Source organism: Saccopteryx leptura, chromosome 6 (assembly GCF_036850995.1).
Source record: "Saccopteryx leptura isolate mSacLep1 chromosome 6, mSacLep1_pri_phased_curated, whole genome shotgun sequence".
Lineage (NCBI taxonomy): Eukaryota > Metazoa > Chordata > Mammalia > Chiroptera > Emballonuridae > Saccopteryx > Saccopteryx leptura.
Window position 1 is genome coordinate 50,205,586 of NC_089508.1, and position 24,616 is coordinate 50,230,201.

General features: G+C 37.1%; 1 pseudogene; it reads right to left on the reverse strand.

Annotated features, from left to right (window-relative positions):
• Window positions 1-22,626: 22,626 nt before the first annotated feature.
• On the reverse strand, window positions 22,627-22,858 carry LOC136377285 (COX assembly mitochondrial protein homolog pseudogene; annotated as a pseudogene).
• Window positions 22,859-24,616: the final 1,758 nt, after the last annotated feature.

Consider the following 24,616-nt stretch of genomic DNA (forward strand, 5'->3'; position numbering starts at 1 on the left):
ATTTATATAGTTGTCAACTGCTATGAAAATTAAACCGGTAGGAATTTATCTATGGTATACCTTAAATACAAAAGAACTTAATTACCTTGAATGCAAGAACTCTTTTTCTTGTTTCAACCCCCAAATAAAATTTGTTACAAGCAGTAATTTTACTAAAAATCATGAGGGATCTAATTTGTCTTTGGTAGCTTAGAGCACTTCTCTGTGCTCCCTCTCTGTCCCATCCATCTCCCCCTACCTTTTCAAGAAACTTAAAGTCCAGTTCATTTAGTCTCTCATTAAACACATCCTTAACAAGGAAATAATAGTATCAATCACTTACTCCTTATTGTAAATTTAATTTGTGGGCCACCTCTCTCAAGGTTATTTGCATTTTAAATATCCCCCTTTGAGAAAAGAAAGAGATTTGTGTTCTGTTAAAAGAATTTCATTTCAACAAGGAGATAACGGAAGTATTATAAGAGAATTGAAATTTCTCTTCCACAGGAATATGACTCATAAAAAAATACAACATAAGGAAACTAGTGGAACCTTAACTACAATACTAGGAATTTTGCTTCAATAACATCTCTTAGGTTTGTTTGGAACACACTACAACTCTACCTTTATAAGACAGACATTTTTTTTACATGTCAGCTACACAAAATTGAAGTAACTTATGTCCTCAATTTATGACACACATTATTCTTGCAAAGTGGTAAAATTTTTTTACCATTTCCTTCAGCTCCTCCTCAATTCCCTTTCCCCCATATTCAACCACTTTTATTAAGTCTTTCCAGTCGACCTTCCCTCACCCCAGCTTTATTGAGCCATAATTGACATATAATTGCATGTTTAAGGTATATGATGCGTTGATTTTGATACACTTATATATTGCAAAATGATTACCGGAGTAGCATTAGTTAACACCTTCATCACCTAAGTACCATTTCTGCTTTGTAGTGAGAGCATTTAAGATTTACCCTCTCAGCAACTTTCAAGTACATAATGCAGTATTGTTAACTATACTCACCATTCTATACATTAGGTCCCCAGTACTTAGTCATCTTATAACTAGAAGTTTGTATTTTTTTACCTACATCACACTATTCCCTCTAATCCCTGGTCCCTGGCAACCACCATTCTATTTCTATGAGTTTGGCTTTTTTAGATTCCACATATAAATGATATAATAGAGCATTTGTCTTTGTCTGACTTACTGCTACACACTTGATTGTAGTGTATGAACCTTTTAAGAAGTGTTGAATTTGATTTGCTAGTATTTTGTAGAGAATTTTTGCATCCATATTTATCAGGGATATTGGCTTGTAATTTTTCCTTCTTGTAGTGTCCTTATCTGCCTTTGGTATCAGTGTAATACTGGCTCATAAAATGAGTTCGGGAATGTTCACTCCTCTTTTATTTTTTGGAAGAATTTCGGAAGAGTTGACATTAATTCATCTCAAAATGTTTGATAGAATTCACAAAAACCTTCTGGTCCTGGGCTTTTCTTGTTGGAAGTTTTTTGACTACTGATTCAATCTCCTTACTTTTTATTGGCCTGCTCAGATTTCTATTTCTTCTTGATTCAGTCTTGGTTGCTTGTGTGTGCCCTGGAATTTATGCATTTCTTCTAGGTTATCCAATATGTTGGTCTATAATTGTTCATTGCAGTCACTTGTAACCCTTTATCTTTCTGTGATATCAATTGTAATGTCCTCTTTTTCATTTTTGATTTTATTTATTTGAGTCTTCTTTTTTTCATAGTTAGTTTAGCTAAAGGTTTGTGTTTTCAAAAACCAACCCTTAATTTTGTTGATCTTTTCTATTATCTTCTGGTGTCTGTTTCATTTATTTCTCTTCTTATCTTTGTTATTTTCTTATTTATGCTTTCTTTGGGCTTCATTTGATTTTTTCTAGTTCTTTGAGGTGCAAAGTTAGTTTGTTTATTTGAGATTTTTTTCTCTTGGTGTAGGTATTTATTACAATAAATTTCCCTCTTAGAACTGCTTTTGCTGTGTCACATAGTTTTTGGTATGTTGTTTCCATTTTCATTTGTTTCAAGATACCTTTCTGTTTCCCTTTAGACTTCTTCTTTTACCTCTTGGTTTTTCAGGAGTGTTTTGTTTAATTTCTGTGTAGTTTTTAATCTTCCATTTTTCCTCCTATTATGGATAAGAAGAGACACTTGACATGATTTCAATCTTCTTACATTTTCTCAATTTATTCTATTATATGACCTATCCTGGAGAATATTCCATATGCACTAGAGAATAATGTGTATTCTGCTGCTGCTGTTGGATGGAATGTTCATATATGTCTGTTGGATCTCTTCTCTTTATCTTTTGTGAATCTTCTATAGATGTTTGGTTTGTGGTTACCATGAGGCTTACATATAACTTCTTATAGATATGACAGTCTATTTTATGCTGACAACAACTTACAGAAATTCTATATTTTTACTCCCCTTCTTATGTTTTTTATGTCAATTTACCTCTTTATTGTGTGTTCATTAACAAATTATTGTTCCTATAATTATTTTAACACTCTACCATATTACAGTATTAAAGTATGCTAAATTTATATATACAGTTCCCTTTACTAGTGTTGTATATTTCCATGTTTTAATTTTACTATTTAGTATTTTTTCATTTCACGTTAAAGAACTTTCAGCATTTCTTGTAAGGTCGGTCTAATTGTGATGATTTCCCTCAGCTTTTGTTTGTTTGAGAAAGTCATCTTTCCTTCAGAAACTATGCTGGCTAGAGTAGTCTTGGTTGATAGTTTTTGGGTTTTTTTTCTTTCAGCACTTTGAATATATCATCCCACTCTCTCTGGGCCTATAAGGTTTGTACTGAGAAATCCATTGATAGCTTTATGGAGGTTCCATTGTAAGTTATGAAATTCTTTCCTCTTGCTTCTTTAAGTATTCTTTTACTTTGTTTTTTTACTTTTTGGTAGTCTTACAATAATGTGTCTTTGAGTTTGTTTGGTCACCTGTGTACTTCATGAACTTAGATTTCCAAATCTCTCTCCAGATTTGGGAAATTCTCAGCCATTATTTCTTTAAATAATCTTTTCACCCCTTTCTCTCTTTCTCTTTTTCTGGGCCTCTAATAATACAAAAAAAAATATTTCTTTTGATGGAATCTATAGGTTACACAGGCTTTCTTCACTCTTTTGTGTGTTTTTATTTTATTCTCCTGTGACTGGAGAATTTCAAAGTTCCTGTCCTCTAACTCACAGATTCTTTATTCTTATTAATCCATTCTGTTGATGCTCTCTAAAGCATTTTTTATTTTATTCATCATATTCTTCAGCTCCAAAAAGTATGTGTGTTTCTTTTTTCTTTATGACTTCTAACTCTTTGTTAAACTTCTCATGTATTGTTTTCCTGATTTTATTTGTCTTTCTGTGTTTTCTTATAACTTGTTGAGTTTCCTTAAAAATGGTTATTCTAAATTCTTTATCATGTAAAATCACACATCTCTATGTCTATAGGATTGGTTATGGAAGATTATTTTGATCCTTTAGTGGTGTCATGTTTCCTTGGTTTTAAGTGTTCCCTGAAGTTTTGCGTTGATGTCTTCACATTTGGAAGAGCAGCCCCCTCCTCCAGTCTTTATTAACTGCCTTTGGTAGAGAAATACCTTCCATTAGTCCTGCTATGATTCTGAGACTTTCTCAAATCACTTATGAATATACCTTCTCCATGCTTCTTGCTCCCTCTGTGGCAGACTTCTTAAGCTTATATGGCTTCTCTCTATCCTGAGACGTACCGGGCTGAGTCCTGACATCCTCCCTTTTGCTTTCCTATGGTGGTGTTAAAACTCAAGTTTGTGGTCTCTCCCTGGTCTATAGATCCAATGCTAGTTTTTTGTATGTGTTCACTAGCAAATTGCCAGAACTTGCTCTCACTGCCATCATCAGGAGCACACACAAGAAACTGGCCATGGTGTGTGTGGGTGTGTGTGTGTGTGTGTGTGTGTGTGTGTGTGTGTGTGACACATAGAGTGCTCATGGGCTAGCTTGTGTGCAGGCTTCTTGTGCAGGAGTCTTTAATGCAGTTAATAGGCTCTGAGTCCCTTTAATGCCCACTGGGAGTCTTATCTGCTATTCAACTAGTCTCTTCTTACCCCCCAGTCTTGCAGTTCATGACTCAGTACTCTAGATGTGGTGAGAGAGAAATGAGCATCTTTGGGCACATCCCCCACACCTGGGTAAGACAGTTGCTCACTGACTTGTTCTCACTTTCTTTCCCCTATGGGAAAGCATCTCTCTTGTCCCTAAGCTGTGCCGCCTTGGAGCAGAAGTGATGCAGGCAAAATCAAACTGTTCTTCTTGCCCTCTCCAATATGCCGAAACTGGAACACTTTGCTGAAACTTCTCCACTGGAATCCTGGAATTCCACAAAGGCTCTCCTATTCACCAAGGATTTTCTAAAACAGGGTTTTCCAGAGGCTCCTGAATCATGGCCAATAATGACTAAAGCAAGTTCGCGGCTACTCCAAGGTTTACTGCTGGGACTGATAACTGTGTGCCTATTACCCAACACACAGGTGGGAGAGACTCTTCCCAGGCCCCTTGGTGTGTGGTGCTGGATCCCACAGCTCCCACAAAGCTGTCCATGGATGAAAACCAAATTGTTGTTGGGGGAGGAAACACAAATGAGGAACACCTTATTCAGCTATGATGCTAATATCACTTTTTAAAAGTTTTAAACAGACATGTTAGTGTTGCAAACTTATTTTCACTCCTTATTATGTTCATAAAGTATATCCATGTTGTTGATGTTATTGTGGTACATTCATTTTCTCCACTTTTTGGTGTTTTCAAATTATTGAGGATTCTCAGAGCTTTCATTTATAAAAGTTGTATCTATCGATATTTAGCAATCATATTAAGAACTAAATCTGAGAATTCAAAAATATGTATTTATTAATTCACTTTAAAAATAAGAACTCATTACATAATAACATAAACAACATATTTTATTTAAAAAATAACTATATTTTCAAAAAAAAGTAGTGAGAAAACTAAACAATTAATTTTTACAAATCATCTTAAGGTCTGGCCTAATAGATTCTTTTTTTTTTTTTTTTTTTTTTACAGGGACAGAGAGAGAGTCAGACAGAGGGATAGATAGGGACAGACAGGAATGGAAAGAGATGAGAAGCATCAATCATCAGTTTCTCATTGCTACACCTTAGTTGTTCATTGATTGCTTTCTCATATGTGCCTTGACTGCGGGCCTTCAGCAGACCGAGTAACCCCTTGCTCAAGCCAGCGACCTTGGGTCCAAGCTGGTGAGCTTTTTGCTCAAGCCAGATGAGCCCGCGCTCAAGCTGGCATCCTCGGGGTCTCGAACCTGGGTCCTTCCGCATCCCAGTCCGATGCTCTATCCACTGTGCCACCACCTAGTCAGGCCTAATAGATTCTTATATCTGCTTGTACTGTATCTACTTCTGCATATAATTTGTTACGATATGTTATTTGGTAGAAGTAATGAAGATAATCTGATTTTATATAGATTTGTAATTTGAAAAGGGAGGAATATTTTAATAACTTTTCCAAATCATTGTGGCCAATTTTTTAGGTTAGCTTCAATGTACAATCTGAAACCATAACAATAAACTTTTAGAATGCTGTTACATTAAAATCTACTGGTTTCTTGCAGTTTGAATGAAGTTTTATCCATGCATGATTTTGTAATAATCAGATTGACACTAGTACCCTTACCTCAACATGACAGCCACATGTTATCAAAGAGAAGCTCAGATAATCAAGTCTGACAGTCAGCCAAAAAGGCTTGAATTTATCAAGAAGACTACTAGAGATGTATTACACAAACTAGTGTTAACTATCAATATCACCTCAAGTATACATTAAGCCTTAATATATTAGCCCTGGTCAGTGGTGCAGTGGATAGAGCATTGGCTCAGAGCACCAAGATTGCCAGTACGATCCCAGGGTCACTGGCTGGAACCCAAGGTCATTGGATCAAGCCCTGATCATAAGCACAAATGAGAAGCCATCAATGACACAACTAAGTGGGATGAGTTGATGCTTCCCCCTCTCTCTCTCTCTCTCTCTCTCTCTCTCAAAAAATGAAATAAAATTTAAAAAAGCCTTATATTAGTGATGACAGTGTAAGACAGGATATTTAAATGACTCCTAGTGTATGTGTCAAGAAAATATAAATTATTCAATCTTGATCATATCTGACACAAATATATCTGAACACTCTCAGACTTTATTTTCACGAAGAGTTTTTAGTTAAAATACATTAGAAATAATGAATTAGAATTAATGCTAGGATGTTCTGAGTATCTTGTATCTGATTTATTAATAAGAGACAAAAGAAAGGCTGCCAAAATTTGGTGCCAATATTATATGTCTAACAATATACTTAGAATACCCATTTAGCTAATAATTAGGTGTACAGTTGTTTATCACTGTTCAATGCCAGGCTATGAGCAGGAAGTGACAATGTTTGTTTTGAAGAGCAATCAGAAATTATCTGAATTATTTCTAAATTCTCCTTTTACAAAGATCACTGAATTGACAGGCTGAGAAAAGAGAACTGAACTGTGGTTATTAGGATCGATAATCAAGGGAAATTATGTTACTGCTATACATCTGGTGCAGGAAGAACCATATCTGGGACCTAGAGGTGTTACTGGGATAGATAAATATTACCTTGGAATAGGGAAATAGTTTTAAAAAGTAGTAATTGCAGGTCCAATACTAAAGGTCAGTTAAAGACTAAAGTAATCTAATAAAGCCATGGAATAACAAGGACATAGACCATTCAGGTATGAAGGTATTTTTCACCAAGTAAATAAACTCAACTAGCCAAGATACTGACTGAGGACCAGGCTAAATGGAAGGGGTGGTGTAATAAAATATCAAGGATAGTCCTGACTGGTTACTTGGTTGGACAGCGTAGTCCCAAAGCACAGAGGTTGCCGATTTGATCCCTGGTCAGGGTACATACAGGAACAGCTCAATGTTCCTGTCTCTGTCTCTCTCTCCCTGCCTCTCCAAAAAAAAAAAAATCAATGATAAGGTGATATTTAATTAGAGATAAAACATTAATGTTGGCTTGTGACCAATTAAGAAATTAGAACTGAAAGATTCATACATACTTTTATGTGCATATTCACCACTGATATCTTTTTCCCCTTTCTGCTCCGCTGGTATTTTATAAGGAGAGTCATCAGTGCCTAATCTCACAATGAGTTCCCAGACCATGAGAAACAACATTCAAAGTAGATGGGGAAAACTGAAATCCACCTGTAAATCTTGGACCTGAGATGAATATAATGATTGATGGCATTTGCGATCTCTCTTGTCAGAGGGAAGAAGGGGAAAGCATTTGTAGAAGAGAGGTGTTTCAAGCTGAAGTTATTAAATATAGTTGGAAGGGTAAGAATTAATGTTGAATAGTAAAATAGAATAGGAAGAGAGGTGGATTGTGCCAGCCTTGACTTTGTTTCCATAAGACCCATTCCAGCCAGACCCTCATTCCTTGCATGGCTCTATATTTCAAGGCTGATCCCTGAAGATTCAATTTCCCAGGCCCTTAGATGGGTTTGACCAAGGGGAGGTTCTGAAAGGAGATTATAAAATGGGAATAAGGGGGAATCCACATATTTTCCCCCAGCCTTCTTCACTTCAGGCGGTATTTCCTCCATGGTACTAGCTTATATAGAAAAAGTCTATCGTGATTCTAGCTTCTACCAGGTAACCCTGGCCCTGGGCTCTGGTTACACTGCCGTTCCCTCTCTCCTTACACTTAACAGTGGTAATGCCTTCTTGCTCTTGCTAATTCATGGGTAATTTAATTTGCCCTATTTTATTTCTCAACTTTCCTATCACCTTTGTAACCAATTCCCTGCATTAAACTCCTTCTGTTCTAACTTCTCATATAGTTTCTATTTCCTAATAGTCCCTGACAGGTTAACTCTCCAAGAAGAAAGAATTGGTTAATGATAATTATAATCACAGTAGTTTATATTTATTAAGAATGACTAAGATCCAGGCCCTGTGGTAAAGATTTTATGTGTATTAACTCATTTAATTCTCCCGATAATTCTAAAAGGTAAGCCCTCCATTTACTCTCATTTTATGGATAGGTGGCACAGCTTACCCTAGGTTACATAGTCAATAGCTCAAGTGAGTCTTGAACACAAGTCTGTGTACCACTACATTCATACTTATAGTCATTCATTACCATAATGCATATTGCACAAACATCAAAACAGCATTTTCAAAAAATAAATATAAAAGTGCTCATGATACAATATTAAGTTTTTAAAAGATTTTTTAAAACTCTATCTATAGGTTCCTAAGAGGTTCATTTATTATTTAAATATTTATTTATTTTTAGAGAGAGAGCTGAAGGGAAAGAGAGAGAGACAGACAGACAGACACATCAATCTGCTCCTGTATGAGCCCTGACCAGGGACTGAACCTGTAATCTTTGCATCTTGGGATGATACTCTAACCAACTGAGTTATCTGGCCAGGGCCCTAAGAAGGTTTTTTTCTTTTTTGGGGTGGTGCGACAGAGAAAGAGAGACAAAGATAGGGACAGATAGGGACAGACATATAGGAAGGGATGAGAGATGAGAAGTATCAATTCCTTGTTGTGGCACCTTAGTTGTACATTAATTGCTTTCTCATATGTGCCTTGACTGGGGTTGGGGGCCTTCAGCAGACCAAGTGACCCCTTGATCAAGCCAGTGACCTTGGGCTCAAGCTGGTGAGCCTTGCTCAAACCAGATGAGTCTGAGCTCAAGCCCGCAACCTCAGGGTTTCAAACCTGGGTCCTCTGCATCCGAGTTCGTTGCTTTATCCACTGTGCCACCGCCTGGTCAGGTGGAGGGTTTTTCTTTTTAATTGAATATGTATGTATATACCTAACAAATGATACTGGATTTGTCAAAACAAGCTATTTCTAAAAGATAGAGTTACAGGTCATTTTATTTAATTCCATATGAACCCATTTTTCCCCTCATTTTTAAATATGATTTTTTTCATTTATTATACATTTTTCACATTAAAAAACTTGATGTGTGATCCTGTATCACTGAGGATTAGTTATGAGACCTCCAAGACTTCATCAAAGACCCTGGCTCATGCTCTCTGTGGCTCCACCACCTTGGTGTGTTGCTTCAGGGCCTCCCGTTTCATACCAGCAGCAGAAAAGAGGAAGGGAGCTCCCTTTCCTGTGAAGGAGACTTTCCGGAAATGCCATACACACTTCTGTTTCCATAGCATTGGTCTTCTGGTTAGTCACAGGGTCACCGCAGGCTACAGGGAGGTGGCAAATGTAGCAATTCAACTGAATGCCAATGAGGATCTGTTAGTAAAGAATGATATGCAGGCAGTTGACATTCTCTTCCACAGACCAGTATAATCAGTATAAAATAAAAACCAATAATGTTGCTTTAATTGCTCAGTCTCCTGCATAGCATCTAACTAACTGGGTTCCATTTATACTCAAATAGAATGTCTGACCCTTTTTGGCCTTTACAGAGGGTATAGGATATAGGGGAGTGATTTTTTTACTTAAATTTAATTTTGGAGTAATTTTAGACTTCCAGAAAAGTGGCAAATATAGTAGAGAGCTCCCCATTTACTCAGTTTATTTTCCAAAATATTCTTAAATTACCATGGTACATTAGTTAGAACTAAAAAGACAACATTAGTACTTTATCATTAAGTAAACTCCAGATTTTTATCAGATTCCACCAGTTTCTTATTCATGTCCTTTTTCTTTTCTAGGACCTAATCCAGAATCCACACATTACATTTAGTTATCATGTCTCCTTAGTCTCCTCTGACCTATGACAGTTGCTCAAGTCTTTTCTTGTGTTCTGGTTTTTCTAATGACCTAGACATTTTGGAGGAGTACAAGTCAGGGATTTGTAGAATGTCTCTCAATCTGGGTTTGTAAGATGTTTTTTCATGGGGGAACTGGGGTTACAGGTGTGAGGGAAGAAGAACTCAGACTTCTTGTCACATCCTATCAGGGAGTACCTGATATCTGCATGACATCACTAATAATGGTCATCTCCAACACTTATTTAAGGTGGTATTTGCAAGCTTTCTACATTGTAATCTTGTCTTTTTCCTTCCTACGCCCTACTCTTTGGAAATGAGGCATTCATTCAGTCCAGGCCATACCCCTAGGAGGTTGGAGTATCTACAAATATTATTTGGCATTCTTCTGCAAAGAGGAATTGCCTCTTCCCAGTGAGGAAGAAATTTTTAAGGCTCAAAATGCAATGCTTTTGTTTCAAGAAAATGAACAAGTGATGAGAACATCTAATAGGATCTTGTCAGAGACCAAAAAAAAAATGCAAGTAAATAGTCATGGTCCAAAGTGAGAGTTGCTTTAAGAGGTGTGTGCCCAAGATGCCAAGAAGCACTGATGGCCTAAGTGAAGAAGGTTTATTCTCTGCCAGAGAGAAGGTCAACAAAGGCCTCAGGAAGGAAATTATATATAAGGTTAATTTGTCTGGCTAACTAGCTGGAGGGTTTTTGTTTGTTCATTTCTTGTTTGGTTTTGTGTTTTAGGAAGAGAAAGGGAGAGTCATCAACTCATTGTTCCACTTAGTTGTGCATCTATTGATTGTGATCCATTTTTTTTGGTCTCTGACAAGATCCTATTAGATGTTCTCATCACTTGTTCATTTTCTTGAAACAAAAGCATACTTGCTCTGACTGAATTCAAAACAGTGACCTCAGGGTCGAGCCTGATGCTCTATCCACTGTGCCACCAGCCAGGGCTGGAGATCCATTAACCATTATCTACAAAAAGGATCAAACGCTGGTTGGTAGGCGAGGAAACTCTCAGTGTTTGGTTTGTTGAATCTGAAGTGGAAACATTTGGATAGTTTGACCTGAGTCCTGGAAAGAAAAAGTTTAAGAAACAGATTTGGAAATCTCCCCTGGGAGAAAAAGGGGATTCACGGAGACCTCAGGAGTGATTAAGGTCTTTACAGGAGGGCATGAAGAGTGAAAGGGTCTGGCAAGAGTAGAAAGGGAAAAATACAAGGGTCCCTCCTACTTATAACACCTCCCAGACACACACTCTACCAGGAGACCCCAGGCAGGCGAAGGCACGCACCTCCATTACAGTGTGAGGCAATGCCACACTGACTGGCAGGGAGGAAGTGTGGATGCATGGAAATCAGTCTGCATCTAATCTCTAGGCAAACAAGCTAAATAAGGATTTTTGAAAAACTTAACGGCTGTGCTGATGGATGATGCTGAGCATGACATCTTTCTATCTCCCTAAACATTTGTGGTAAGACCTCTATGCAATATTAAAACCAAGAAAAGATGTCTTTTTCTTGACTTTAAAGTGCTCAGGTAAATGTTTTTTCCTGATTCTATGTTATATCTGTTTAACATAGACAATAAGTAAAATTAAGAAACAAGTAGGCTCTGGCTGGTTGGCTCAGTGGTAAAGCATTGGTCCATTGTGTAGAAGTCCTGGGTTTGATTCCCAGTCAAAGCACACAGGGGAAGCAACCATCTGCTTCTCCACACACGCCACCCCACCTTCTCTTCCTGAAGCCATGGCTCGAATGGTTTGAGCAGGTTGGTCCTGGGAGCTGCGGATGGCTCTATGGTCTTGCCTCAGGCGCTAAAATGGCTTGGTGGCCAAGCAATGGAGTAGTGGCCCCAGATGGGCAGAACATTGCCCCATGGGGGCTTGCCAGGTGGATCCCAGTCTGGGCGCATGCGGGAGTCTGTCTCTGCCCCCCTGCTCTCACTTAATATAAAAAAGAGGAAAAGAAAGAAAGAAAGAAAGAGTAAAAATTACTCATAGTTGCACCCCACAAAATAATTAACTACAACTGAAAGCTTTACATATGAATACACACACAAATAGATATCAAAATATAATATATTTACAGTGTGGAAAAATTAGAAACGACAGATAATTTTAAGAAAAAATTGAAGTCTATATAGCCTCCCGGAGATTTTTTTATACCTATGTTTGCATATCTTATTTTTTAACCAAAAAATAGATTCGTACTGTGTACATTGTTTTATAATTCTTTTAAAAATATGTTATCATTAATCATCACTACTACCAACAAGAGCATTATTATCTATTAAAATATACTCTTTTAGGGAGGAATTGTTATCTCTGTTTTACAGAAAATAAAACTGAGGATGACAGATGTTAAATAAATTATAATCTGGAAAAATTTTAGCAAGGTTTTGTAAAATCCAAACCCATGCATTTAATCTATGTCAATAAACGCTTACTTAAAATATTGGTTTAAAAGTAATTGTTCAATGTATTAAAGTTACAAATACAAAATGCTAGTTCAATTGATATTAATTATCCTTATTTTCCTTATAAAATTTTAATAAATGTTAATAAAGAGATTGTGTTAATTTTGATTCCATTGACAAATTTTTTAAATTAAGTTTATTGGGGTAACACTGGTTAATAAAACTATACAGGTTTCAAGTGCACAATTCTACAACACATCACCTGTACACTGTATTGTGTGCTCATACCCCCATGTCAAATCTCTGTTCATCATCATTTACCCTCTATATTTTCCTCCACCTCCTCCAAATCCCTACAAATTTAATTAAATGCTTTAATACTTCAAACTGTATTTTTAAATTTAATATAGTCAATTTTTTAAGGATTTTAATATCTGATTTACAGAGACCCCCCAAAGTATTTAAATATTTGTAAATTCAATAAGTTAAATATAAATATGATGAAATATAAAATGCCTTTAGTTACCATACTGTTTAGAAAATAAGTGATATTTAACATTAAATGACAAGTTTAAAATAATTATTCAATTACATATTGTAAATTAAAATCACAAACCTAGAATGCTAAATTCTATGAAATATTACAAACACCAAAAGTATCAAATAGAAACAAATCCATTAAGACATAAATATTGGCCCTGGCCGGTTGGCTCAGTGGTAGAGCATCAGCCTGGCGTGCAGGAATCCCAGGTTCGATTCCTGGCCTGGGCACACAGGAAAAGTGCCCATCTGCTTCTCCACCCCTCGCCCTCTCCTTCCTCTCTGTCTCTCTCTTCCTCCCCCACAGTCAAGGCTCCATTGGAGTAAAGTTGGCCGGGCACTGAGGATGGCTCTATGGCCTCTGCCTCAGGCGCTAGAATGGCTCTGGTTGCAACAGAGCAACGCCCCAGATGGGCAGAGTATCGCCCCCTGGTGGGCATGCCAGGTGGATTCCAGTCGGGCGCATGTGGGAGTCTGTCTGCCTACCCGTTTCCAGCTTCAGAAAAATACAAAAAAAAAAAAGACAAATATTAAAACTGCTTGTTAAGATTTATTTCTTTGTTTTTATACACTGCTCACAAAAATTAGGGGATATTTCAAAATGAATATGAAGCAATTATAAAAAGCATTTGATTTTTTTTATTAAACAAGAACATCAGAAAAGCAAACAACAAGTCAAAGAAAGTTGTTCAATTATGCAAATGAGATGCAAAACCAACTTTTATTTTATTGGTGAAAACGCACTATACGAAAGGCTGAAAATACGGGAGTATTTGCACATTCCCTGATCCTGTAATTTTTGTGAGAATATTTAGTTAATTCTATATATTCTCGAATTAAAATATATTTACCCAGTTTCATTTCCTGTAATAAAGAAGTAGCCTGTATTAGATTAACTTTCACCAATAACAATTACAAATCCTGGACAAAATATAAAAAAATAACTGTGTGAAGGCACTGGAGAGAAACCGGAAGTAGGAAAAGGTAGGGAAGATACATTGTCCTTGAAGAAGGGGAGCTTACTGGATGAAGTCCATATCTGATCAAGGTATCCCCTGAGCGCTCTCATGCTTTACTTCAGTGCCTGGGAAACACTGATAGACCAGAGAGTAGCCATTTGGCTGATGAGACGTAAGTCAGAGTTTTGGAAATGATCCACAGCACTGGAAATCAAAAGGGGGAAGCCCCAGAGAGGAAAATGTCACAAAAGAAGGAGATCCAAAATTTTTCATATAAATGTTCCTTAAATCCTTGACTGATTCCTAAATTGTATTTACAAAGGACAGGACAAGAAACCCAGCAAAAGGAGAAAGGCTAAGGAACTGAGGTGCTAAGGGCAAACCGAATATACCTAATAAAAGCTAAAACAAAGGCCCAAAGGATCAAGGTGATTTGCTACTAATTTTACTGCTGCCACAACAAAATGCAGTACTCTTGAGAGGAAGATGACCTAACACAGAGATTCTACAACATATTCTCAAGGACCGACATACAACAAAAACACTTTTAGACATGCAAAGAAGCAAAAAAATGTAAATTAAGAGGTCAGTAGAAGCAGACCTACATGTAGCTCACATGTTGTAATTAGCTAAAAAGAAATTTAAAACAGGTATAAAAAATAAAATGGAGAACCTATAGGAAAATGTGGACAAAATGGGTGAACAGCCAGAGAATGGAAAAAAATTTTTTTAAAGAAATCAGATAGAATGTCTGGAATTATAGAAACTCTAGATGCATAACCTAAATCTAATCATGAGAAATATTCAGGGAACTCAGACTGACATTTTACAAAATACTAGCCCTATGATCTTTAAAAGTGTCAAAGCCATGAAAGTCAAGAAACATGAAAACCTATTTTCTAATTTTTGGCACACAGATCCTGTATATCTTTTTATATATTAATACCTATCATAATCATTTATCACCATAATGCATATTATACCACCATCAAAATTATTTTCAAAAATATGTAGAAAACTTCATATAATATTAATTTTTAAAAGGATTAAAACCTCAATGTATAAGATCTTAAAATTTTATATTTTAATCTAATAGCTCATAAATATACTAGATATAATGATGAAGAAAGCCCTTCTTTACACAAGAATGCCAGTTAACAAATGTAAAAATAATGATCAAAATAATCATTTTACTACAACTGAAAAAAATAATTCATTCAGGTAGGCTCATCAATGGACACCAAAGCCTTTGAGTGAAAGGAACTGGCTATTCACATAGTTCATGAGTTTCACACCATTGGTGAGATAATTATGAAAAGAGAAAAAAGCTTGCATTGGAGGAATTAGATTGTCAATGCCTTAACTCAATGATCAACCTTATCACCCTGCATAGTGAGATACCAGGACGTCAAATGCCTGCTGATGTGATGTAATATGAATAACGCAGTATTACCTATGAATATTCTTGCCAAAATGTTTAACCTGAGTTTAACTGATTTTTTTAGATCTAATTTTAATTTTATGAGAAATCTCGGGATAGAGGAACAAGTTACATTGACACCATCAGGAGTCAACCAAACAAATCCAGAAGGTGGAACTGTCCTTGTCTCTTGAAAAAAAAAACATGACACGATGAAAATAGAGAGGCTCCTGACTGTCCTAGATCTTAAAAGACTTAAAAAAATGGCCCTGGCCGGTTGGCTCAGCGGTAGAGCGTCGGCCTAGCGTGCGGAGGACCCGGGTTCGATTCCCGGCCAGGGCACACAGGAGAAGCACCCATTTGCTTCTCCACCCCTCCGCTGCACTTTCCTCTCTGTCTCTCTCTTCCCCTCCCGCAGCCAAGGCTCCATTGGAGCAAAGATGGCCCGGGCGCTGGGGATGGCTCTGTGGCCTCTGCCTCAGGCGCTAGAGTGGCTCTGGTTGCAACATGGCGACGCCCAGGATGGGCAGAGCATCGCCCTCTGGTGGGCAGAGCAACGCCCCTGGTGGGCGTGCCGGGTGGATCCCGGTCGGGCGCATGCGGGAGTCTGTCTGACTGTCTCTTCCTGTTTCCAGCTTCAGAAAAATGAAAAATGAAAAAAAAGAAAAAAAAATGTAACCATATTACATTGGTCCTTGGTTGGATTCTGGTTTGAATAAATTAAATTTTAAATATAGCTTGGGAATAATTGGAAAACTTTATTTATAGACTGGATATTAGATGATATTAAGGAATTTTATTTATTTTATTAGAGGTGACAATAGGTTGTGATTAAGTAGGAAAATGTCCTTGTTGTTTGGAAATACTTTAGTAATATATTATTGCTCTCAATTATTTTTATCCCTCTTTCCTAGATAAGAATTATATATTCTCACTTCCCCTCACTTCTTGGCCTGAAACTTAAAGAAATTTTTCTAGGAGTCTGTTTCCCCACCCACGTTGACATCATGCTGGGTTTTGGTCAGTGAAATATGAGTAAAAGTGACATGAGTCTAACACATAGTTTTTTAAGTACAAGGATTTATGCATGTGTTTAGACTTTCTAGATGTCTCTCAATTTGGAGACGCCTTTAGAAGGCCATTCTGTGAGTACTGTTGTGAGCCCGGCCCCCATGTGGCATCTGTCAAAGACGCAGGGTACAGGACTCTGTGACTGGCACTCCAGGTTCACAAGCAAGGTAGGATACACATGGGGACAATCAGGAGACAGTGGATGACAGGTGATTCCACGAAGGCCAAGGGAGGTGAGAGTAACCTGCTAACAGTCAAAGCTCTCTTGAAAAAAAAAAAAAGAAGAACTTTACAAGAGACAGGACAAGTCAATAGGACTTAACTAACCAGACAGAAGGCGGAGCAAATGCTTTAGCTGAGGGAAATGACAAGATAGGAAGTGCAACATCAGGGGTGAGCCTGGGTGACTGAGGGAAAGTGGAGGCATTCAAGGTGGAAAGACAGGGCTGGGCTGGAAAATAGGAGCCTTCCATCCAGGATGGCTGGGACACAGTGAAGTGATGAAGTTGCACCTTATAAGAGGGTCTGTGTGACAGGGACATGAAAAAGGAGAACAAATCCGGAGTTATATGTGAGGTAAGGCTGGGACAACTTCTGGAGCAGGGAAAACAGACGTCTTCTCTACCAGCCCAGGTGCCAATGGAAAAGAACTTGGGTTAGGGTCTGGGCAAGGGAAACTAGAAGGAAAAATTATACAGCAAACTGGGAGGGAGAACTGGCAGAATTTGGAACGTTTATGTCCCTTGCATTCAGACACTCATGGCAAGAAAACGGTATAAGCTAATTCAGTGTTCAATGCTTTTGAATGTGTATGTGTAAAATAGAGGATCCTTTTTTCCCACTCACTGTTATCTCTACTCTTTTATCCTAAGTACAGAAATGTAGTCACTTGGTAGGTAAATAGATTTTTCTCAGCTCATTTATTTCGTCCATGAAAATATTCTAGGCCCTGGCTGTTTGGCCTACAGTGGTAGAGTGTTGGCTGGGCGTGTGGATGTCCTGGGTTTGATTCTCAGGCAGGGCACACAGGAGAAGCAACCATCAGCTTATCTACACTTTCTCCTTTTCCTTCTCTCTCTCTCTCTCTTCCCCTCCCAAAGCCATGGCTCTGTTGGAGCAAGTTGGTCCTGGGAGCCGAGGATGGCTCCATAGCCTCACCTCAGGTGCTAAAATAGCTCAGTTGCCAAGCAATGGAGTAATGGCCCCTGATGGGCAGAGCATCACCCCATAGGAGGTTGCCACGTGGATCCTGGTCAGGACCATGAGGGAGTCTGTTTTTCTGTCTCTGGCTTCTCACTTAAGAAAAAAAAATTCTAGTGCAAAAACAAATCAAAAGTATATATTACAAAAGTTCACTTTTGTAAGTTTTGTATTTTATACTGTTCATCTATAGCACTCAAAATAAATTTTATTCAATATTTAGACTCAGTATTTCAGTATTAATATTCAGTCCAACATACAAAATGTGGCCAGTAAAAATTGAAATGTGTTGAAAGTATAAATAATATACTGGATTTCAAAAACAGTACAATAAAAATATAAAATATCTTTAATAATTTTTATTTGTTTTTAACTTAATAAATTTTTAATAATTTGTTATTAAAATTATGTTTTGAATGTATGGGGTTAAATAGAATTTATTATTAAAATTCATTTTACCTATTTCTTTTACTTTTTAACAAAACTATTAGAAAATTATTATATTTCTATTGGACAGTGTTATTTTAAAAGCTTCATATTGTCTAGAACTATCATATGGAGAGGTACTGCAGTTAATGACATTAACAAGTTTTTGCATGCCCAGTGAAATGAAAAATTGTTCCATACATTTCTATTTTCTTGCAGGCTAAATCTGTGACTCAGTGATAAATCAGACACATATCCTGAAGCACATGCTGTATACGCATTTTCAAGGACAGCCATTTATGTGATTATGATATCTTTTCCCATAAGTGAGGGAATACAAAAAAGATTTCAAGAAAAAATTTTATTCATTAAAAAGTGTTAATAAATATTTTAGATTGTCAATAAATATTTATCATGTCAAAGCATGATAAATAATGTTCCTGAATCATTATAGCATCAATTTACAAAATCTATATGCAGCCAGCAGGAGGTCCTTTCTGAACCAGTGTAGTGTTTTATTGTTATTGTTTAATTAGGTTTCTCAAGTGCCTTTTCATCTATAGCAATCCACTTTGCTACTCTTGCTTCTTCTATTTTTTTAATTTATTTTTTATTGAATTTATTGGGGTGACATTAGTTAATAAAATTATATAGCTTTCCTGTGGTACATATACACAATGGAATAGTATGGGGCCATAAAAAAGGAAATATTATTTTTTGCGACAACATGAATAGAACTGGAAACTATTATGTTAAGTGAAATAAGCCAGGCTGAGAAAGAAAAATATCATATGACCTCACTCATATGAGGAATCTGACAAACAGTATGAACTGAGGAGCGGAATAGAGACAGAGGCGGGATCAAAGGATCCAGAAGGAAAGTGGGCAGAGGGAAAGGGGATGATAGGGTGATAGGATGGGACAAGAGCAGAAAAGCAAATCCTGGAGGGAAGGGGGGTGGGCGGTATGGGGAGGGAGACGGGGGGATGTACTGGGGAACACAGGTGACATTAGAATCTATGTAAACACAATGACTTAATAAAAATATATATATAGCTTTCTTTTTTTTCATGGCATTGACTTTTTGAAGATTTCAGGTCAATTGCTTTATAGAATACCTTACATGGTGTCCTTTAGTTTGTCCCACTATCCTCTGAATTTCTGGGAAATGAAGAGCAGGTCTAGAGAAGCTTCAATATATTTAGACCACATATTTTAGTAAGACTACTCAATAATTGATGTTGTGTATGTAATATTGCATCACATATCAAGCTTTTCTATGATTGGGGATGCTGGATTTGATCACATGTTTAAGGTAGAAATTGCTAGATTTCTTCATTGCAAAGATACATGTTTTCATTTGCAATTAATAAGTGATCTGGAATAATACTAGGTGAATATTTGGTTTTCCAATAATTGTTCACATAATGGCTGTGGCATATCAATTTATATTATTTCACAAGGAGTTGCAAATTGGTGGTTTTTAAGTTCTATCATTTATTTTACATCTATCCACTAGCACTCTTCTATAAAGAATCACTTTTCTCTTTCTCTCTTTTTGATTGCCATGAATTCATGTATTGTTATTTATGTAATACATTACAATAAATTACAGTCATTATTCATTTGATGCTCAAATTGTCCCCATTATTATTTGAGTGCTCCCTTGCTTTCTGGCATAATGAAATGTACTTTTACTGCCTCCGATTAGTGAAGAAAGATATTTAGAAGCCAAAATGTGGATGTTAGATATGCATACCACAAAGATATCTCAGTGAATAGTTTTGTAAATTTAACTATAATTCACATACCATAAAATTCATCTTTTAAAAATGAACAATCCAAAATTCAAATCAAAACCACAATGAAGGCTTGCTTTGGTAGCACACATACTAAAATAGTGGAGCAAATCAGTAAATATAAAAACAAAAACAACAAACCCAAGATGAAATACCATTTCACGCCCACTGAGATGGCTATCATAAAAAAAGGTTTTTTTAAATAGAAAATAACAAGTGTTGGTCCAGATGTGGAAAAACTGGAACGCATGTGCATTGCTGGTGGGAATGTAAAATGGTTCAGCCGCTATGAAAAGCAGTATGTTAGTTTGTCAAAAAAATTAAAATAGAATTTCCATATGGCCCAGCAATTCCACTCCTAAGTATGCACCCAGCTAGTATTGAAAGCTGGGTCTTGAAAAGATAAACACTTATGTTCATAGGGGCATTATTCATGATAACCAAAACGTGGAAACAACCTAAGAAGTCTATCAACAGATGAATGGATCAACAAAATGTAGTATATTCAGACAACGGAGTTTTATTTTGCCTTTAAAAGGAAGGAAATTTTGGCACATACTCCAGCATGGATGAACCTTGAGGACATTATGCTCAGTGAAATAAGCCAGTTACAAAAGACAAAGTACGAGTCCACTTACATGAGGTACGTAGAATAGTCAAATTCATAGCCAGAGTGTAGAACAGTGCTTGCCAAGGGCTGGGGAGAGGGGGGAATGGAGAGTTAGTGTTTAACGGGGTATGTACAGAGTTTCAGTCGCAGGACAAAAAGACTGCTGAGGATAGATGGTGGTGAAGGTTGCATAACAATATAAATGTCTTTAATGCCACTGAACCATACTCTTGAAAATTGTTCAAATAATAACTTTTGTTATGTACATATTACCACTGATTTTTAAAAGTGTACAAGTCAATAGTTTTTTAGTGTGTTCACAGAGTTGTACAACTGTCACCACTATCTAATTTTAGAACAGTTTTCTCATCCTCCAAAGAAACAGGATGGAGGAACTGCCAGACATGTTCCCCACAGCAGCTGCGCCATTTCACATTCCTCCTGGTGTATGAGGGTTTCAAGTGAACAGTTTTTAAACGCGTTATTTTCTAAACTTTCTTTATAAGGTTGTATAACTCGGTTTAAATCACATAGCTTTGTATTTTGTTTGCTTTGCAAATGTGTAATAAGATAAGCTGGGAATGCCATACTTGTGAAAAATGAATTATTTTAATAAAATCTATACTACAACCTATTATCTGGAATCCAGACTATTTTTCTATTCTCAGCCCTAACGCATGCGGCCCGGCCTCCGGACTACTCGCCTGACTCTGACAGGTAAGTATGGGTCTGATTCTCAGAACTGACTAGCACGTGGCGCTGGAGCGGCTGTTTCAAGACTGTTTGCACTCAGCATCACTCCCATCCCTCCTCCGCAATGCAGAGCCTCAGGGAACTACATTTCCCAGAATGCTCTCCCTTTCAGGCTGGAGTTTGCATGAAAGGAATTTGGGGAAAATTTGGAAGGCCGATAGAAAAGGGAACCTATTAGTCTCTAGAGGTGGTGACAGCCAGGTGCTGTGCAGAAATGAGAGTCACCGAGGCTTTCCCGCAAGCTCTCAGGAGCCACCCGCCCCAGGCTGAGACATCAGCGTCCACAGTCGCTTCGCAGCAGCTGCCCTGAGCTCGGCTCCCCGCGCTCTTCCAACAATCGTGGAAGCCCCTAATGCTGTCTTAAACCCTTTGTACCCAGAAGACGTAAAATGGCTTATGTTTTCCGGAAGAAACTCTGAGTAACACACATGATGTGGGGACAGAGGTACCTTTTAACGTTTAATATATTTGAAATACAATGAAGGGGGATGGAAATGTGGTGTCTAGAGACTGTTTTTTCAGCAACGGGGAATTTTCGTTTCAGAGCCAAACTGGAGTCCAGCAGCCTTCTTATCCTTAATTTATGAGTATTTATAAAAGTATAAAAGAGAAAAACTTGTTAAAAACCATTGTAAACACTATTTAATAATAGACTAATCCATCAAACAGATACCCCATGATTTAACAAATAAGCCCCCACATATCGACATTTAGATAACTTTTATTAATATTTTGGCCATTATGAATAATCCTAAAAAGAGCGACTTTTTAAAATTGCTTCCTTGAGACAGCTTCCAAAAAGTATATTTCTAGGTCAAAGAATCGGTAGTAACCAAGAAATCATCTTGTCACTCTATGACTGCGGTCAAATACTATCATGTTGCAAAGTTTGCTAATAAGATAGATGAAATTTCAGATTAATTTTTATTAACTTGTTGATTTGCCATTTTTTCTTCCCTCCCTTCCTTCCTTTTCTTCCTACCTAACATCCTCCCCTCCTTCCTTTTCCCTTTTTTCTTTCCCTGTCTCTCCCTCCTTCCTTCCCTCTGTTCTTCCTTTCTTCCTAGAATTCACATACTTTCCTATAAATGTGTCAAATGTTTTTTATAAATTCTCCAAACTTCCTATTGCCTTTAATTTTATATTTTTATATACCTTAACATTTTTATACAGCACAAATCTATTCCTTTAGATCCCTAACATTGTTTTTAGTATTAAAAGGTTAACTTGGCATTCAGAAAGCAAATAAATATTAACTTCTATTTTATATTTTTTATGGCTTGATTTATACATTAACTCTTTCACCCACCTGAACTTTTCTTTCTTTCTTTTTTGGTATGTATTGAAAGGAGGAACTCTAACAATTTTCTCCTGAAATAACTAGTTGTACCCTTTGGACAAACCCTATCATAATGTAATCATATTTTAGATCCTAAATGTGGCTCTTCTTTTTACCTTATTTTACTTTAATTTAAAAAAATCTTTATTTCAGATAAAATTAAATTTCTCTAATTTAGGATAAAGCAAACATACTTCCTTCAGTTTATTATTTTAGGTAATTGTGATTTCCGTGAGTAGAGTTTCTGAGTATCATTTGAATATGTTCCTACATGCTTGTTAAAGGCTTCTGTAGCCTTTTCTCGGTAGGAATTCCAGTTTTTCTTTTTCCTTTTACATTCCTCATAAAAGGCAGGATCATTATAGTAAGCCATTAATCACTCTTTCAATGCAGGATTCTCTTTCTAGCATTTTACTACCATAAGGATTCCTGACTCCTGGCAACATTTGGTAAAATCTTGAATTTGTTCAGAACATCTCTCTCGGGCTTTTTCTCGCATTATTTTAAGGATCAAACCTCTTTTTCAGTGCTGGCCAGCTCACTCAGTGGATAGAGCATTGGCCCAATCTATGGATGTCCCGGGTTCAATTCCAGTCAGGGCACACAGGGGAAGCAACCATCTGCTTCTCTCCCTCCCCCTTTTCTGCCTCTTCCTCTCCCACAGCCAGTGGTTCCATTGGTTCAAGCATTGGCCTGGATTGCTGAGGATATCTAGGTTGGTACCAGAGTCAGCCTCAGGTGCTAAAAATAGCTCAGTTGATTGGAGCATGGGCCCCAGATCGGCAGAGCACTGACCCCAGACAGGGGTTGCCAGGTGGATCCCAGTCCTGGCACATGCAAGAGTCTGTCTCACTATCTCCCCTCCTCTCACTTAAAAAAAAATCATCTTTGACATGTCTGAGATGCTGGGTCAAGCACCATCTTGTTGACAGAGAGCTAAATGTGGCTCTCTTTAATAATTAAGACGTGTTTGTGAAAGAAGTTCAAACACCTCAAAAATATATACATAACATTTGGAAAGCAAAAGAATTTACTGCCTAAAGAAAACCACTGCTGATGATTTAGTGAATTAGTTTTTTTAACTGAGGCATAGTTTGCATAAATAATATGCAAAGATTCTAAGCGTAGAATGTGATGAATTTTAACAAATATGTGCACACAAATAACCACCACCCAATCAAGATATAAAACATTTCTGCACCCAGAAAGTTCCCTCTCACCCCTTTCCAGTCAATCTCCATTTCCCCTGAAGCAAGAACTGTTCTAAATCAATCTCTATAATGTAGATTTGACTGTTTTTGAAATATAAATGGAATCATAAACATAAACTCACCTGTATCTGGCTTCTTTCACTCAATATAACTCTTTTGAGATTCATTCATGTTGTTCTGTGTATTAGCAGTTTGTTCCTATTTACTGCTGAATAGTATTCCATTGTTTGGATAAACCACAATTTATCCACTCACTTTTTTGTGTGTGTGACAGAGAGACAGAGAGAGGGACAGATAGGGACAGACAGACAGGAAGGGAGAGAGATGAGAAGCATCAATTCTTCATTGCAGCACCTTAGTTGCTCATTGATTGCATATATACCTGAACTGGGGGTGGAGGGGGTTTACAACAGACCGAATGACCCCTTGCTCAAGCCAGAGACCTTGGGTTCAAGCTGGTGAGCTGTGCTCAAATCAGATGAGCCCGTGCTCAAGCCAACCACCTCGGGTTTTCGAACCTATCTCCAGTGTGTCCCAGTCTGACGCTCTATCCATAGCGCCACTGCCTGGTCAGGTTATCCATTCACTTATTGATGCACATTTGGATTCTTTCTAGTTTGGGGCTATGTCAAATAAATCTGCTAAGAACATTCTGGTACAACCCTTTTTGTGGACAGTTGTTAGGAGTGGAATTGTTCGGTTATAGGATAAGTATAACTAATTTTATAAGAAACAGACACACATTTTTTTCAAAGTAGTTTACTGTTTACCCACCCAACATTATGGTACAGCTGCTCCACAGCTTCACTAACACTTGGTATTATCTATTGTGTGTGTGATATCATAATTTTAATAGGTTTTAAAAATTTGACACAGTCACAAAAGTACAGTACAGAGAACATTTTTTCTGTGACCATTTTAGACTAAGTTGTCAACATTATGTCCCATCTCCCATAATTCTTTAGTGTATATTTCATACAAACAAGAACATTCTCCTATATAACCATCAAAATTAGTAAGTTAATATTGTCAATTACAACCATTTA